Genomic DNA, 5,663 nt, shown 5'->3' on the forward strand with positions numbered 1-5,663 from the left:
AGGGAGAGGGATAATTTGGTGCGGGGAGAGAAAGAGATCAGCATATGTTTATGTTTTCCACTTGGTGAGTAAAGGAGAGAAATATTGGGAATGGAGGGAGGAAGATTGCAGTATCCAGGAAATAAAGTGAAGAAACTTCTTTTTTTTTTCTTCTTAGAATATCAGTTAAATGATGATAAGCTATCAAGTAAGATGAGAACTGAAAAACAACCAATGATTTTGCAAAAGGGTGGTCACTGAAAGCATTCTTGCTGAGCTCTTGAGTGTAGTATACTCTTCAGGAAAATAATAGGATTAGCTAAAGAAAAAACGCAAAGAGAAGTTGAGGTATAACATATAAATGCTTGTGATATTTTGAAACTTAAGTGGTTATTATTTTATATTTTTAGTGAGTTAATCATTTGTTAAGATATGATTTATGTACAGGAAAATTCAGAATTTTTGGTATAAATTTTGACAAATATATACAGTTGCGTAACCTCTACCACAGTCAAGATATAGAGCAGGTCTCTCTTGCCCCCAAATCTTATCATTCTCTTTTTAGTCAAGGTAATTTAACTATACTAAAATTATTAAGTCCTTGGCTTTAATGTAAAATCTCTCATAATAATTTGAAATTATATTACAGAAAGCCAATCGGAAATTAATGTTACTCATCAGATTGTTTTGCAAACATTATATAATCCAATTTCTTATGTACAAATAAGTAGCCCGTGGATAAACCAAGACAGGCATTTAAGAATAAGTGACTGAAAAAAGTCATTTGAATTAGTCACTCAAAAAAAAAATCCACAACTAAGTAGTTAAAAAGTGTAGTCAAATAATTTGTGAGGAGAAGTTCTTTTTAAAAAATCTTCAGAGACATTTTATATGTAGTTTATTAAACCTTAGCAGTCTTTCTCTTGTCCTTTGTTGGTAATACATGGATTTGAACTTGAAACGTGTTACATTAGGGTAGACACCTAAGGAAAAAATGTGTGTTAAACTCACACTTCATTTAACCATTTGTTGCACTCTAGAAGAACAAAAATAAAACAAAGCATTCTTTTTTGTAAGAAGTATCAATAAGCTGAAATGTGGGAGACAATTTAGGAAATTGTTTCAAATATCTAAATACAGTAAGGATCAAGTGCTCAGCATTCGGTATCCCTAACAGAACCTCAATCTCTCTTCAAACATCTCGTCTCCTCTACAGAAGACCAGGAGAACAAGGAGCCGATGATGCGTAGATGTGGTGGCGGATGGGATAAAACTATGAGCATTTCCATTGTCTCCATTAGTTTGAAAAAAATAATAGAAGAAAAAAAATCATGTCCTATTAAATCGTTCACTCTAGGAAAACATGATGACAAGTGCTTCTCCTGGTACTGATTTTAGACCGGCACCAGGTGTATAATTCCTGCTCAGTGAATGGCTAATGCATTCACACTACTTCTCTGCTCAAAAAAAAAAAAAAATCTGACAGTGGAATTGAGCACTATCATAATAATATTCCAAAATGAAAATGAATGTCAGAAATAATGATGGAAGAGGATTTCACAGACTGCAAGTCCAATTTTAACAAGAAGAAAACTGCATTTCTAATAATTCCTCATTATTTACTTCAAAGTACCACAGGCAGATCTTGTGTAAAATGAAGATAAAAATGTGAGGACCTCTTTAAATATTTCCTAGATGATAATAAGTAGATACATAAATCAATAGATAAATAATAAAATTGATTTCCTACTCTAATGTGGAAAAGATCAAGGAAATTAAAAACTTTCCAGAATTCTACTTCTGGCTCTGTGGCAAATCCAACACCCCTTCCTTTCAGCTCTCAACATACTTACAAGAGCCTTTTACAAACAATATAGTTACATCTTTGAAAAATTATCCTTCAAAGCTACTTTTCAGACCATAACCTTATGAAGCTAAGAAAGAAGCATCAAAGGGTAAAGACATGAAGATATGAAAATAATAAGAAATTATAACAGCTGAGAACACTCTGCCCCACAGGAATAACAAGAATGTAGGTCTGGTTGGGAAACAGTGAATAAGCAGACATGTCAATGGCATCATAAATTCATATTATGTTTTTTTATAAGATAATAACAATAATGATAATAATATAATAACGGTAAAGACCTAGGTAGTTGGTGATTATATATATATATATATATATATATATATATAAAAGGGATGGAATGGAGAGAACCAAGTGCTGGGTAGAACAGATTTCTGTCATTCTGTTCTACACTTTACAATTTTTATCATCCATGATCTCACCTGTACTTTTATTTATTACACTTTCTTTAAATTTACTATTTATTTTAAGCTAAAGATTTTATACTTATTCTTAATTAAAGGATAAAGTAATAAATATTAAAGATATATTAAATATAGCAAATAACATATTGACATTTGTCCAAATAGCACCTAAAATAGTCTTACACCTTGGCACTAAATGTACCCCTTTTGGGGAAACTCTGAGCTAAATTAGCTCATCATTTTTTTCATTTAGTTATTACATAATTAAGACTTATTATATATAAAACATTTACCAGGAACTGGAAAAATAAGAGTTAATTGGACATCATTTTTGTTCTGTCATTCACTTTTCAATAGGAAAGACATATTATCAGATTAGACTGAATCACTACTATGATCCCTTCTAACACTGAGATTCTATGGTATTCTGCATCTGTGAAGCAAGTTGGAAGCCAAACTTACAAAATGCATGGAGTTCTTGACTTCTCAGATATCTTTGGAAGGACTTAACATTCATCTGATATTCAAGAAGTTGAAAGAGCAATTTAGGGAAAAAAAGGGCTTCTTCCCAGAACATATTATAAATCTATTAGCTATATCGAAATAAAAGGTCACTGAGTCAAGTGAGTCAGGCAGTTTATATCGAAGAACAGTATTTATGGTTATGAATGTAATGAAATCTTTTGCTTCAAGAATTAATTTCCCGAATGTATAGTTGGCTGCATAATTGGTTCAGTGAAGGCAGACAAGTTTTCATATTCTCAAAACCAATATTGGCCACTGCTCATTTGAAGGCACTTGCCTTTTTGTGCGATGGCACATGAAATGTTCCTCTTAAGCAAATTGAGCTTGTGATAGTTGTCTGCAAGTGACAGAGATATGGGAAATACTCTGTCACTCACCGTCAACTGAGAATTTTATACCAAATGTTCCTGTCATTAAAAAACTCTGTCCATGAATTCTAACATGGACAGTGCTTCCGTTCTGACGTCAGTGTCCAGTTCTTCCAGTTTAAGACAGGAGACTCAGAAATTTGGTCCCTGAGGCACACTACTCACATTTATAATTTCCTTTCCATATTTGGAAAAATTACCTTTGAAAAGAACTTTCTCTAAATTTACATTTAAAGTACAGAAACTAGCTTTGTATTTTGATTCTATTAAACTCTCTTAAAACAAATTTATATTAATTTCAAATGTCCTTGCAATGACAAAGTCAAATGAAGTGCTTTCCTGAGGAAAATTTATAGTATAAGACTAGATAATATTGTCATTAGCATAAGAGAGAATTTTCTGTCTCATTTACCAACTAATCCTTGCCATCCCCCCAACAGAAGAATAGCCCTTGTTGCTTCTTATAATGGGGTATTTCCCATGTTATTCATAATACAAGGAATTAGCAGGGGGTCGTCCAACACTTTAAGGATCACAACATAATTCATTCTGAAGGGAAGGTAAGTTTCTGGTCAAAGACCTAAGAAATATTTGTCTAGACTATTTTAGTAAGCAATGACTCTGAAGAGTTGGAGAAAAAATATTTGAAATTACTCTAGACCTATACCTAAGACTCTTGTTTGATGGAATGAGAAAATCAGTTAAGAAGAAAAAGAACAATACTGGAAAATGGAAGCTCCACCAATCTAGTCTTTTGTTACATGTAGAAATCATTCTGAAGCCTTGTATGTAGCATATACACACACACACACACACACACACACACACACACAACAATTGAGTAGAAAAACCTGTGTTGTGAAGAGAAAAATAATCAACTTTGGCATCAAATAAAATCACATTTGAATTTCATTACCCATTTGAATTTAGTCAAGGTAATTAATCTATCTGTCTTAAGCTTTCTAACTTAAAAAAAGATTAAAATAATATTTATTTGGCATAATTTGGTTGATAAACACTTAATACAGTGCCAGTATTATTTTCTAGTAGGCACTTGAAAATAATCTCTATTATCAATGTTATCATCTCTATGGCATATTGAGATGAATTACTCACTCCTTGGCACCAGCAGGACGTATATTGATGGTGAGACCCACAGGAATGATGCTCCCAAATGAAGATGAGAGTTAGTAACAAAGGTTTTAGTTTTGATGATCTTCTTACCTTTTAATATATGGCTGTCCAACAATAACTCCTGGCAGTCAATGTCTCTCAAGAACATGTGGTTTCTTGAAGGAATACACACTCAGCTTTTTATCTCTGAGAAACTTATTTACTGCTTGATTCAAGATTCCCCCAAAGCAACATTAAGCAAACAAAGGATCAGAAATGCATGGTAAGTTTTTGCTCTTGGGCAATTAATCATAATTTGAAAAGGTTAGTTGGTGTTGGTGCTAGCTATTTAATTTCTGCTCCTTTTTACTCTCCTGCCATTTTTATTGACTTATTAGTAATAATTATCTCCTCCAATGAGTATAATTTTACTTTAGGAATATCATCTGTTAACCTTACCATGAGCTTTCTTTCTCGAATTCTGTTGAACCTGTTCTCTCTGCCCAGAAACAAATAAAATCTTCAAACTCGAAGTGAACCTTAAGCTAATCAATGTCAGAAGTTTCCAAACCTTTTTAAAGAAATAAATCAATTTCTCCAATAAAAGTGTCATGTAGATGCCCAATACATAAAACATGAAAACAAACTTGCTTTGTTTGAAGTACGTTAAGTCCAGTGTTCTACTCACTAGCCCTTTAGCTGGATTAAATAATTTGTTATTTTAGCTAATCTAATACAAATTCCTTATTTTCATAAAAATCACTAATTTTTAAAAAGAATTATCCATACTTCAATTCATGTATCTCTATTGAGGTTATCAGCCATGTTACCATTTTCCTCCCATCACTGTAACGACCTAGATTGGCCCATCACATTATGCCATCTCTCTCGCCTGTTGGAATGACGGCAGAACATAAAGCATCTTCATTGAGATTTTGCATTCAGATGCTAAGGAAGAGATGGTCATAATTTTGGGAGATCCAAAGTTGTAACTAGTTAGGCTTAGCGTGGCTTAACATATGTAGAGAGCTTCCTGATAATTCATTTAGCACAAGAGGGTGATATTCGGTTGAGTCTCTATGGCATAGTTTTACCTTGTGATTCAGATGTAGCCCAGCCTAAACTTATTCTTAGATTTACCAGTAATTTGAGCTAAGAACCATCTCCTCACATTGTTGCGATATTGTATTATTTTTTATTAGTTAATTTGTTTGGTTGTTTATTGTTTAGTGATTCCTGAAGGAGACCTGACACCCCCTCCTTCACTTCTGTTTCTTCATCCTGCAGCTCAGACATAGATCCCATTTTTGTTCTAAGTAACAATTTTCTATAATGACATGCATTCAATAAAAACTAGCAAGATTTTTTTTTTTGAACAAAAATATATACATAAGTTTCTGGAAAGAG

Source organism: Pteropus medius, unplaced genomic scaffold (assembly GCF_902729225.1).
Source record: "Pteropus medius unplaced genomic scaffold, Ma_sr-lr_union100, whole genome shotgun sequence".
Taxonomy (NCBI): Eukaryota; Metazoa; Chordata; class Mammalia; order Chiroptera; family Pteropodidae; genus Pteropus; species Pteropus medius.